General features: G+C 38.4%; 1 protein-coding gene across 3 annotated transcripts in view; it reads right to left on the bottom strand.

The window, feature by feature from the left end:
* LOC129451002 (neurexophilin-4) overlaps positions 1–13,980 on the bottom strand; it is a 121,378-nt gene that overhangs the window by 63,734 nt on the left and 43,664 nt on the right. For 2 of the 3 annotated variants that reach the window (XM_073870560.1, XM_073870562.1), the window contains exon 3: positions 4,232–4,330. The gene's annotated coding sequence lies outside the window, so the exon portion shown is untranslated. Of the gene's footprint in view, positions 1–4,231; positions 4,331–10,224; positions 10,305–10,468; positions 10,752–13,980 lie in introns of those variants that run through there. The other variant, XM_073870561.1, reaches the window with a different exon arrangement.

The following is a 13,980-nucleotide window of genomic DNA, read 5'->3' as shown; positions in this document are numbered from 1 at the left end:
GAAGACATCAACTGCTCCACAAAGCCACATTTCTGTCTCCGATTCTCTCTGTTATTCTGTCTCTCATTATGTGTCACTTCTGCTCGGAGAGAAGCAGGTGGCAGAGCGGGTGAGAGATGATCCCAGCGAGACTTCAGCTACTGATGTTCATTCACAACCCAACTGAAGCCGTGAAGCCCGACTGAAGACCCATGCCAAATTCATTTTAAAGAAATATTTCACTTTCATTAAAAAATCCCAATATTTACTCACCCCAATGTCACCCAAGATGTTGATGTATTTCTTTGTTCAGTCGAGAAGATAATTAAGCTTTTTGAGGAAAACATTCTAGGATTTTTCTCCACATAGTGGACTTTAGTGACCTCAACAGTTTACAGTTTCAATGCAGCTTCAAAAAACTCTAAACGATCCCAACCGAGTCATAAGGGTCTTATCTAGCCAAACCATCATCATTTTCACAAAAAAGTACTTTTAAACCACAACTTCTTGTCTTGCACTAGCAGTGTGATTGAGGGGAAACCTTTCAATATCTCTGAAGAAAGCAATACGAAAGTGATTTAAACTGCAATTCATGGACTGACCACTAGAGGCTTCAAAAGGGAATCAATTCCCATAGACCCTCATGTTCAAATTTCCAACTTTACAGTAGAAAATAATATGTTTACAGCCTGATACAAAAAGTGTTTTTGTTCTATATAGCTAATTTTTCAATTCAATTCAATTTTATTTATATAGCGCTTTTCACAATACTCAATTGTTTCAAAGCAGCTTTACATTAATAGAAGCAGTAAAAGCACAGAAAACGACAGATAGCACAACATAATACACAATAGCATAAGCAGTCAAATTTGCTGCGGCTATGACGCGACATTATGAGCGAGCATATTACTAATGTAACGTCTAGAAGAAGAAGCTAAGTTAAGCCCAAGCAGGCTACCTCCCCGGGGTAAAAAACCCCCTAGGAGAAAAAAAACAAAAACCCCGGGTTGTTTAGCCGAGGAAATAAAAATAAAAGTCCTAGGAGGGAAAAACCCTTGGGAGATATACATGTATATACACACATATAAACGGATAAGGAGCTTAAGCGGAGATTAAGCGGAGATTAAGCAGAGATTAAGCGGATATTAAGCGGATATTAAGCGGGTCCTGCCGGTGGTCGTTGGTCAGGCATCAGCTGGGCATCACATTGAAGGACGACCAGTAGATCAGAGGTGTGCCGACTTTCCCTTTTGACTACTGTGAATTTCTGCATAATTTACTCTTTCCCCGCCATTGACGAGATAACTCGTCAATTAAGAGAAACGCTTCCAATGACAAGAATTTCCGGCTTTCTGGAAGGCATTTCACTTTTGTGAAAATCATGAAAAATGCTAGCGCTGGCTGGCAACGCTGGCGGGGAAAGAGTTAATGGTGTGGCCAAGTGATGGTTGAACTGCCACTGCTGAATCGAGCTAGGCAGGTGTGGTTTCAGTAACCAGCCACCTCAGCTTCACCCATGTCCCGCCTCTTTACCATTTTTCGGTTATTTGCGAGTGATGCGCAGTGACGTCTGCCAAGATGATGACGATAAGATAAGCTTCAAAAATGCTCTTCACAAACCAATGGGTGACGTCATGGACACTACGTCCTTATTTTTTTGCGGTCTATGAGTGTGATTCGCCAGCGTGACCAGACGTATGACCTAATCATGTGGAAAGGTCACGCATGACGTATGCGAAACTATACCACTCCAGTGTTTATAAGTGTGGAGAAAGAGGAGCATTCAGACGTTGTTGTCTTTTTGTCAATTTATTGTTAAAAATGGTCCGCAAGTGTGCGTTTCACATGTAATGCATGACCCTTCTCGTGATTACGTAATACGTAAGGTCGTGCTGGCGCATCACGCGGCTAGCGTAAGACAAGGAGTTGTGGTTAAAAAGATTTATTTTTATGCACAATTGTTTCGCTAGATAAGACCCTTATGCCTCGGTTGGGTTCATTTTGAAATAACTTCAATGTTTTAATCATCTGAATGTAATAACAACTTCTGTTCAATAGTTCATAACACATTGTGAAGTGCCTTTTTTATTTTCCTTGTTAATTTCAGTTTCTCAGATGAATGTGGATGTATAATGATATGAAGTACAGTATGGCACTAACAGGACTGTAGACATTATGAGGATTTTGTTCAAAAGACTTAGAACACGAGTAATGATGACACTTGACAAACAGCACTAATAATAATGTAGAAGAGATTTGAATAAGTTTTGCTTTTGTGCTTCGTCCCCTCACAGGGTTTGAGGGTTAATTGTGTCTAAAAATACATTTATACTTTACAGCTCCTCCAGTTTCTGACTCGGTGTTATCATATGAACATTTCTCTCTCTCTCTCCCTATATCTATTTCTTTCTCTCTGTCTTCTCTCATTACTCACTTGAACTTTTGTACCCTTCAACAGCATGAAGTACAAAGTGTAAATGGTTAAAGTTCATCATTACCGGTTCAGACTCACTTGTTAGTCCTGAATACTTTTTGTCAAGCGTGCAGCTGTTAGCACAGTTCATCACCCCAGCACTACACTATCTGCCTAATATCTTTATATTTCACATTAGCACCGCTCGATATGGTTTCTAAATATTGAAGTTTTAGCACAAGTGTATTATTTCTTTCTTGTAGAGACTTTGGTAGTTCGGATCAGTCATATACTAAATAAAATGTACAAAATACTTCAATTCAGATCCTGTTCATATTGTTTCACAAAGATGGCATAAAAACAAGTGATGAAACAGCAAAATCTCAAATAAAAATCCCTTAATGTTTACACTCGCTTGAGGTGGTTTTTGCGTAAAAGAGTAAATGTGAATAATGGGAGACGCATTTGCTGAATAAATTCTGATGTAGTGAACATTAAACCCACGTGATTGATCGTCTAGCTGCAACTGACATTGTCTTTATCATATCACATCAAAAACTCTACATTCCCGGTGCACAGCATTCAGTTTGGCAATAACAAGCTGCACTGCTAGTTAATGTATAACTTGCCCAATCGTAACTAAATGCATGTCTCCATTTTCTAAGCGTGCCTTGTTTTATTTACTGTTGGTTACTAGGTTAATAGTATCACGGGCATTTGCTTTAACAACTTGATAGAAATGCACCAAATTTGCATTTGTTTGTTTTTCTTTTTAACAAATTTAGAAAAGATTTGCTTCACGTTTGGATGGAAACCCGGCTATTGTCTATTGAAACGCACATAAGAGTTTAGCTGTAGTAGACTTCTGTGATGTGTGACGCTTTGTAAAGCTGTAGTGTTTCTCAAAGCGCACCGTATTTGTCCCAGCTGAATGTTTTACTGCATTACATTTTTCATTCTGCTCATTACTCGATGACTATATAACATCATTAGCCGCAAAGAGACACATTATATTTCTACTAATAAAGCCATCCAGTTTATTAATGGCTTCAGCATGAAATGAATAACTTGTTTAAAGCCATTTCAACTTGTTGTTGTTGTCGTCGCTGTGCCGGTTATGATCGTAGCTGATAGATGAGAGAAGCTCTGATCTTCAGATGGACTTTCCCATCATGCACCTCACACGTTGTGTTATTGTCATTAAAGCGAATCTAAAGAAAAGAGAGCGGTCGGTTTGGAGCTTATCTTTAATAAGCGCGTGTGTTTGTTTAGCACTCACGGCGTTACTCAGGGTCTCTCTTAAAGAAGCCGGACAATTAGTTTCAAGAAAAAGAGAAGCGGTTCAAACCTCCAACCGGCAATTAAAGCGCAGTCGCGAGAGAAGCGGCGCTCGTGTGACTTTTAATTGGACAGGCGTGTCACTGTTGCGCGCGTACACGTGCAGACTTATCAATGCCCCATTAGTCTCGGCCAATCGGGGGCCCAATTACATTTCGGTGTGACTCCGTCACCTGCGTGATTAATCCACAGTCATCGTCCAATTAGTGCAACAGTAATAAGAGCTGATGAACATGGAGGTGATGACAGAGAAAGCAAGATTTCTCACTATCCAATAATGTGTAAAAGAAAAGGTGCAGAGAACAAAAGTGAGAGAGCAGAGAGCTTCAACTTTAAGATTTGTGTGTGCGTGCATGTGTGCGTGTGTGTGTGTGTGTATACAGTATGCACAGAAAACAAAACAAACAGCTAGATGAGAATTTTCTCACCACTTGAAATCAACAGAAGCAGAAGATCCTGGATATTTGTGAATATTAGAAAACATTGAATCTTTTCACAGACCTGCACACATCGGTTCGTCTGGGGAAATCAATGCTTTGCATTCTGGAACAACTTTTGATCATCAACATCTTCCATTAATGTTCAGTGGAGCAGTGTGTCCTGGAAAAAAATAAATTCAGATTCATGGAAACGTGACATCAATGCATCTGTAAATCGTTTATAAAACACTGAGCTACATCCTTTAGCCATCACTGCATTCACAAAACTGTTGTACAGTAAGACCTCAGCATGTATGAGTTGTGTTTAAGATCCATTTATGTCGTGGTCAGTGTTGGGGAAAGTTACTTTTAAAAGTAATGCATTACAAAAACAAGTTACTCCACAAAAAAGTAACTAATTGCGTTACTCAGTTACCTTTTATGGAAAGTAATACTTACGTTACTTTTGCGTTACTTTTTCTTACTTGGCTGAGGCTTGATCTCTTTCAGGCCTTGCAGGTGTTTATTATGACTAAGACATTCTGCATTCAGAAATTGTATATATCCATCTGAAAAATGTCAAGCTGTGGCCTGCCATCTCCGTTTCTGACTCAAACAGTTCCTGCTCATGCGCGCACGCATAGACTGCGTAATTCTACGTGACTACGTTCAGCTTAATTCGGTACATTATTATTTTTTAAGTAAGCAATAAGGTACGAGAGGCTGTGCTGTATCGTGAACAAGCAACGGCTGAAGGGCGTTGTTAGGCACGACGCGAAGCGGAGTGCCTGCAACCCCCTCAGCCGCCACTTACTCACGATACAGCACTTGCCTCGAGTACCTTATTGCTTTTATAAAACGGTTACCACACAATATTAAAGTAAAAAAAATATTAGTGCAACTTTCATGAAGTTAAATCAATAAAAGCATTCCTTCCGCTAGAAAAAATAGTCCCTGACTGCGAACAACAACATGAAAGCTCAAATAAAAACAACAAACTGTTCTCAGACTTTGTCTCATTATATGTTAATGTGTTGCTAAGGGTGTTGCTAAGGGCGCAGTGATATTAAATAGAACCGTTGGGTGAAGCGGTCATAGCAGTGTTTTATTGCGAATAAAGCACACCTATTGACCAATCAGAATCAAGGATTGGAACTAACCGTTTTATAAGTAAGCAATAAGGTACGAGAGGCTGCGCTGCATCGTGAATAAGCAACGGCCGAAGGGCGTTGTTAGGCACGATGCGAAGCGGAGTGCCTGCAACCCCCTCAGCCGTTACTTATTCACGATACAGCACTTGCCTCGAGTACCTTATTGCTTTTATAAAACGGTTACCACACAATATTAAAGTAAAAAAAATATTAGTGCAACTTTCATGAAGTTAAATCAATAAAAGCATTCCTTCCGCTAGAAAAAATAGTCCCTGACTGCGAAAAACAACATGAAAGTTCAAATAAAAACAACAAACTGTTCTCAGACTTTGTCTCATTATATGTTTATGTGTTGCTAAGGGTGTTGCTAAGGGCACATTGATATTAAATAGAACAGTTGGGTGAAGCGGTCATAGCAGTGTTTTATTGCGAATAAAGCACACCTATTGACCAATCAGAATCAAGGATTGGAACTAACCGTTTTATAAATCAAATTAATTAAACTGAAAAGTAACTTGCATTACTTTTTCAAAAAAGTTACTCAAATATTAATGTGTAAATTTATAAAGTTATGCGTTACTGTACTCGTTACTTCAGAAAAGTATTATTATATTATATTATTACGTAATCCATGTTACTTGTAATGCGCTAACCCCAACACTGGTCGTGGTCGACACAACTCCCTTTGTGTCTCATGGAAAAACAAGATGGTGATTCTTTAGGTTTCTTTGAATGCAAGAGCACCTCAATAAAGTTCTTCATCTGTGTGTGTGTGTGTGTGTCTGTGTATATATATGTGTCTGTGTGTGCGTGTGTGCGTGCATATATATGTATATGGGTGTGTGTGTGTGTGTGTGTGTGTGTGTCTGTGTGTGTGTGTGTGTGTGTATATATGTGTCTGTGTGTGCGTGCGTGCATATATATGTATGTGTGTGTGTGTGTGTGTGTGTGTGTGTGTGTGTGTGTGTGTGTGTGTGTGTGTGTGTGACCTTTACTGTGCTGCAGAAGTTCATCTCTGACAGTGTGACTGAGAGCACAAGCAGACATCATTTAATGGATGAGCTTTCTCAAGGTTAACACCTCTCTCTCTCTCTCTCTCTCTCTCTCTCTCTCTCTCTTTATCTCTCTCTCTCTCGTCCCAGTTTCTCTACAGTAGGTTTGACCTCTTCATACATCTGCTCTGTTTGTCTCTGTAGACTAATATTCACTCATTCTGATTCTTGTGTATATTTAACATTCAGACGTTTGTCTGGAGTTCATGTTTTGTAACTGTATTCATCTTTTATAAGGTTTATAACAGCATTGTTTTACTATATGATACTTTTCAAAACAACATGACAATACCACATTGTGTGTTAAGGAGCCCAGGAGACCTGACTGATGGCTGTAAGACTGACCATTACAATCTGTATTAAGCGTATTTCTGTGTATCCGTTTGTGTTTTGAGACATTTTTGCATCTAGGAAAGTTGGTGTACAGCATACCGGCATAGAAAAGCTCTTTAATATAACACCGGCATTGGAAACATGTAAAACTGCAACATGACATCTTCACATTTTATGAAATAGAAAGAAACATCACTCGTTTAACCCAGTGGTGAGTTTTGTCCAATATTTACCCAGCATTAGTAAAAAAATAACTCAGTCTTTTTTAGAGTGATTATAAAGATCGCCCACCCAGACAGCCAAGCGCTGCTAGAGTTCATATGAAGAGGTTATTGTGTGTGTATACAGAACATTGGTGTGTGTTAATGATCACTGTGTGTTTTTCCACCCACAGAAATTCAAATCAATTAACACGAAGATGATTATAATAACATGTACTGCTGACGGCGTGTCATTAAACTCAAAATGCACGGTTAGCGTGTTTGTTATCGGAGTTGTGTAGTGCAGCAGAGAGTCAAACGCCGCTCACGACGTCGGTGACAAACACCATACAACGTTCATCCATCATAAACGGCATACGCACGCATTCATTTCAAAGTCTGCAGATCTTTGCTGTTCTGATCATCATTTCATCTCTCTCAAGTACAGCATCGTGACTTCTGCTGCGACTGAAAACATGCTGAACAGCAGTAAAGGAGCCCTAACATTAATTACATGCAGAAATCTGCTCGACTCTGTTTTGTTGTCGAGAAGGAACTGCTAAGATTGATGAAGTTCTCGGTGTTTCGAGAGCGCTCTGCTACTCTTAAATCTGAGCTTAATTGAGATGGAACGTCTATTAGGTGAGCCGCATACATTACGGTGTCAAAACTCCGTATTCTCGTCTCGTCTCCTTCATTCTTTCGCCTCGGAAAGGTTTGGCTCGTTTATATGCAGTCGAGATGCTAACGCACGTGCCGTTTGATAAACATGATCCAGGTGCAGAGGTCAGGAACGCGGCCTTCTCCTGGGACCAGACAGGACTTTGTCTTTGGCAAGGTTGGTTTTTATAGGAATTGTCTTCTGCTGGCAGATCTGAGACTCTACTGAAGGCCTGCGCTCCTGGATTTTAGCGTTTATAGAATATATACTATTTTCATTAACAATTATGAATTAATCAACTGATTCATATACTATTGCATCAAACAAAAACTGAAATACTGAAAGGATTACCATACGTATGATAACTACCTTTATTACATTCATATGAATCATTATTAAATTGAAAGCAACAGTGCATTATTCTAATGTGAACTGGGAGGAGTTCATTGCAATAACAATAATTTCACAATACAATAAATCCCAACAGTGCTGCCATGGCAGTAGCCAGCTATGAGGTCACAGGGGGTCGGATCTAGGTAAATGTTTTTATATTAAAAAATAAAATTTGAAGTTCCCTGAATGACTAATTAGTTTTTCAAAACGACACATATTAGCATCCGCGTATACTGTATAAGTAGGTTTGGAGAGTTTACTGTATTATTTAATGTAAAATGAAGATTGACTCAAGCCGCAAGGGCGCAGGTGCAGAATTCACAGTGTGTTGCCAGATCCCATTATTAAAAATCCTCTTTAAACGTAGCGTTTTAGCAATGAATGAGACACTCTGGGATATAAAGTGATGATTAGATGTAGGCTAGTGTTAGTGATAACTTAACTCTGGTACAAAGATGTAGAAACAATTGGGTTTAAATGAAAAATGCCAAGTTAACACCCCAAGCTAATCTCAACAGAACATAAGCATTAAGAATTCAATGTTATTTCATTCAGGAGTTAACCTTTAACAACGTCATCCTGAAAACATTCATAAGAGCACTAAACAAAGTTCTTCTTTAGCATCATGTAAAGATCTTGTTTATATAATATTGATTATTGAAATAATGAAATAATAAGCATTGTTGCATGAAAAATAAATAAATTAAAGCGTAACTAAACCCCTGGTCAGAGCCTGACTCCACCCACTGGCAATATTTGAAAAATGCAAGAAAAGTGGGCAGATCCCAACGGAGATAGAGGGGACGAACTAAGCTCGTACCAAGTGTGTGGTGAGATCGTAACAAGGGCGTGGGGAGCTTGAACCTGCTTATGTCACGAGTTACTTTTTGGACCCAACATCCAATAGGAAAATTCAACTGCAGTAGCCACCGTTCAACCTGAAGAGGGCAGCACTCAGACGTTTACACCATATATTGTAGTATTGAAACACTTAATATCCAAATGTCAAAAAACTTACTTAAATCAACGAACAGCACTAATAAAGCATCATTCTTACAGATCATTAACTAAAAAAAGTTGGTTAAGGGTTTAGTTACTCTTTAATAAATAATCCACCCTTAGTCAACAGTCCATCCCACAAAGTGTAAAATGGCAAAGAGGTTAAGACAGAATACATTAGATCCCAGGTAAAAATAAAGTTAACTTAAATGTACTAAAACTACACTTAAATACTAGCAAGTACATTTGTCATTTATGTAAAGTTGCTACAAATGTACTAATTACAAGTAAAATTCTACTTTAGTATACTTCTTATGTGCACTTAAAGGGGTCATAGTGTGAAAATTAGACTTTTTTCATGTTTAAGTGCTATAATTGGGTCCCCAGTGCTTCTATAAACCTAGAAAATGTGATAAAGATCAACCCAGTAACTTACCTTGAGTAAGCCATTTTCTGCAAGCGTGTGAAAAATTAGGTTGTTCAGATTTTGCCTGTTTCGTGAGGTAGGTAGCAAGGCGAATTACAATAATACCGCCCCCTTTATCTGCACTTCCCAACCACAGCACTGCCATTTAGTCAAGAAAGAGGGAGAAAAGAAGGACTTTACAGCACAATTGAGTTTCAATTACAACAAACCACCATCATTGTGATCAGTGTTTGCATTTCATCCGCTCATTTGCATTTTAAATGACACACCCAAAATGGCACACTTTTGCTCAGGCCTACAAATTTGCAATTTTAACATGCTATAATAAATTATCTATATGGTATTTTGAGCTAAAACTTCACATACACACTCTGGGGATAGCAAAGATTTATTTTACATCTTAAAAATATCTCATAATATTTAAGTATTAGCTACTAAATAAATAGCATACTTCAATAGATTTTAAGTGTTTTGAAATAAATGGTGCCTCAAAATAGTATACGAAAATAGTACATTAGTGTACTTTAAAAAAGTGTATTATAGTGCACTTTTTTCACCTGGGAGAGCATTTGTTAACTCTTAACACCCCACTTATTTTCAAACTCTGGCTAAAGCCATATATAACTGCAGCATTAACCTTCTTTATAAACACAGTGTTTTTCTTTTGATTTTAGTTACAATTGTGCTATTCCATAGACTTGATAAGTTTACTATTATTGTAAAATGTGGTAAAAAAAAGTGTAAATGATGTAAAATTCATACTGGTGATGTAACATAGAGGAGTTGTATTTTTGCTCATGGATTATTACAAGGTTATTTGTTACAAACAAAACTTAATGTCTTTTAAAGATTTACTAACCTGACAATCCAGTCAGTGATCGGTTCCTCCTCATTATTTTAACCTGATTCTTTGTAAACTGATGAAAAGCAGCGAGGAGGCTGAAAATAGATTTAGGGGAGAAATCGTGATTCAAACCACGCATTTTTAAAATCTAAATGCAAAATCAGACCTTACTTAAGTTACTCAAGTGTTTGCTTAAATAAGCTCTTGACACAACACTGAACCATGAATTTAATGATTCAGTCTCAATAACTTCACACACCTGAGGTCCAAATTTAGACACGAGCTCGTGAACTTTATCACATCCCGCCGCTATGTTGAAGTGCGTTCCACTTCGTGAAGTGGACGAGGGAAGTTTATACTCTCCTTCCCTAGATATTGACCGATGATGGATCAAGTCTGCTCTTCCCATCTAACTGTACAGAGTCTGAACCACAGAGTCACAGACCACAATGAACTTGCCCGGCCGGTGTTATGCGCGCAGTTTTCTAATTGATCTCGTGGTACTTTGACGTCATAAACCGATCGATCTGCGCACAACCACATGAAATCGAACACACCTGCTGTGTTTACACTTAATTTACCGCAACTGTTGAAGTGTTGCTTCAGTACTGTGCACTCGTCTCGTGCAACGTAAACAATTCATCGCAATGGGTATGCACGTGACGTCACCTTCGCCGAAAATGACTACGGTTACGCCCACTGAGTGGCAAAAGACAGAGCGGAAGCATTTGTGTACAGTGTGAAATCAGCGAAAACACGAAGAAAACGCGTCCAAATTGGAAAAAAGGCTGTTGTGCGATAGACTGTACTAACAGATTAACAAGAATTCGGAGCTGACAAAAAACGTCAGGAAAAACAATGTCCGACCATATGCCAATGTCCACAGACTACTGGTTGTTTGGCAAGTTGTTAGGGTCACTTTTAAGGCCAACTAAATTCAATTTAAGCTGATAATAGTCCGTTTTACTGACGTTTTTACAACACCCGCTATGAAAACCAGCCATTTTGTTGAATGTTTTGCCACTCAACAGAGCGTGCTCCGGCGTGGTCACGTGGAAAAGTAACGTCAACGCATACACTCTGATCAATGCTGACATGGTGCTGTTTTCATAAATGAAGCTTTCAGGAGCTATCAAAGATGAGAATAACTGATGTCCATTGGATATGCTCGTTAACATATTAAATGTAAGTAAAAGAAAATGTAATAACTTTTTAACTTTTGACAAAAGCATTTCTTTACATACATTCAGATAATAGAACAAAAAAGAACATAACACAAATAATAAAACTACGGATAACAATAACAAGCTATGATAGCACATGCTGGTAAGCAGAAGTGATCAACCCATTTTTCCTTGGGTCATAACGTTCATTCAACAGCCCTGTGGTATAAAGGGAATAATTGACTCCGCTCCTATGAATTATTCGAAAATAATGCACACCTCACGGTGTAACGGCATGACGCGATTATTTTCTTATAATTCAATTTTTTATTTCAATTTCTTATAAGTCGTCAATTGAGAAATTTCGTAAAAATAGGCACCGGAGCAATGTTTGTGGTTACTGTGGTATAAAAAGAATAACTGACTCCGGTCCTTTGAATTATTTGAAAATAATGCACACCCGCGGTGTATTACTTTTGAATAATTCAGCATCCCTTCGTCAATTTATGTACCCTTCACATTGTGTTTCAAATTGAAATTGTGTACACCTCTGTACATTTTTATTTAATGTATTGTACATCGAAACCCTGGCAAAAAAAAAGTTTGCGAGGGAAGGGCATCAAATTTGAAGTGGAACGCAGCCCTGATCCCTCACTTTAGCAGAAGAATTGTAGGGCATCAATTGTACTCCGTAAGTAATGTACAGTAATTTCACACAACATACAAAAAGCAAAAGCATGTTTAAAACTTGAGTTTCTTCAGTCAGTCTTTGTGACAGACCGAGTGTATTTATGAGCAAATGTAGACAGCAAAATACAACAGTCTGTGTGTAAATAAAGCATCTAGAGCAGATCAATGCCATGGAAGAGCTACAACCATTGATTGTTTTTGTAAGTACACAGTGATAGAGCTCCATAAATACTGTCTTTGGAAAGTTATGGAGGTCTTAAATCAGCCGGTCGATATGAAGTGATTGTTATGTTTTGTATTGATGACGCCTGTAATGTGTGATGTTCCAGGAGTCAAGCCGTATCTGAACATCTCACACATGACACACACTCATCATTTCTATAAGAACTCTGGAAAGCACTTTGTGTGTGTTTGAGGATTTGCTCTTTTGTGACACCTGGGAAACGAGGAGGTTTATAATAAGATGGTGAAATGAAATGATGTATCTGAAGGAGTCCTTTTTAATAGAGTCTTTATCTCAGCACAGGGATCTAGAAGATTTAGATGTGAGAGACAAAATCTCTTTTTCATGAGTCTTCTGCAATACAAACGCAACAAAGATTTGCGCACGAGGAAAATGTGAGGCGTTTCATTCAAGAACATTCTTATTTACTAAACAGTAAAGAAATGAAGGATGTGAAGGAAACCTAGGTGATCGAACGCAAACATCTGTGATTCCAGCTCCTGGGAATCATCAGTCCAAGTTTAGAAAGCAGATCTGGGAACAGTTATCTCACATGCACTAAATTTAGACACCTCTGGCCATCATCCAAACTCTCGGCTTCTGGACCAGAGGGTTTCTAACCAATTATCAAAGAGAAGCCTTTCCAAGAACGAGCCGAAAGTGTTAGAAATCTGCTTCTGTAAATACCAGCCTGCCCGTCCGACATCGAGCGTGTTATAAAGGCCAGTGAGATTATCAGCACGACGTCATATGAGTTTCACGTGTGTCTGTGCCGGTGGACATCAGAAGCGATACTGAAGTCATTAGTGTTATAAAGCAGAGCTAAAGCTATCGAACGCTGAACTATCTGGGACTCGGAGTCGTCACTCTCAGGATTGATCACAGTTTATTAGCTTTAAGGTGCTTAAGAGACTCTTATCAATTTAATTACACTTGTTCATTAATGAAAACTGCCCACTGGTTATATTGTGTCTGTACAGCTCAGATCAACCTGCGAGTCTGTTTGCAATTTAGATAAACCTCCCTGAAACATCAGCTTTACATGTGATCATATTTCACTCTTTTTAAGGGCCATTTACACACCAATGATCTCAAATCGTTTTTATCTACTTTCTGCTCCTGAAAATGCAAACTTTTAAAGACGTTTTGATGACAACTCCTTGTCGTCTCTGAGTAAACGTCATAAACTCAAATCTGATAACGGTGACCTGGTGGTACCAATATATGTAACAAATATTTAACACTGCTGATTGTGTTGTGTGCTTGTGTTCATTTAGTTGATACCCAGCAAGCTAAAAAAACAGGTTGTAAAATGATGGCTAACTATATACCCAATATAGTCCAGCTATGAGTAACCCACTCCTACCCTAAATAACTTTGAATTTCGTTACATGCCATTCTTTTAAATGTTCTAAACATATACGCATCGTCTATTGGACTACAGTTAGACGTCTATTAGACTTTCACTAACAGCTCAAATTTTGCCTTGTTTTAGCCAAAATTTCTTGCTGGGTAGGCATGTGAGAGATAAGAAAAACAAGAAAGATGGCCTACGGGACTGTGTTTGTGCTGCTCAAGATACTGAGTTTATTAATGCATCTCCAAGAGAGTTCCAGAGACACTTTTAGTAATTAATCCACCTCATCGTTCATCTAAACAAAACTGCTCGATGCTTTCACCATCTTGATTGTTTGT

The sequence above is a fragment of the Misgurnus anguillicaudatus genome, chromosome 8, assembly GCF_027580225.2.
Source record: "Misgurnus anguillicaudatus chromosome 8, ASM2758022v2, whole genome shotgun sequence".
In the NCBI taxonomy this organism is placed as follows: Eukaryota; Metazoa; Chordata; class Actinopteri; order Cypriniformes; family Cobitidae; genus Misgurnus; species Misgurnus anguillicaudatus.
Note: the sequence above shows the minus strand (reverse complement) of the source record. Positions and strands in the feature narration are given on the sequence as shown.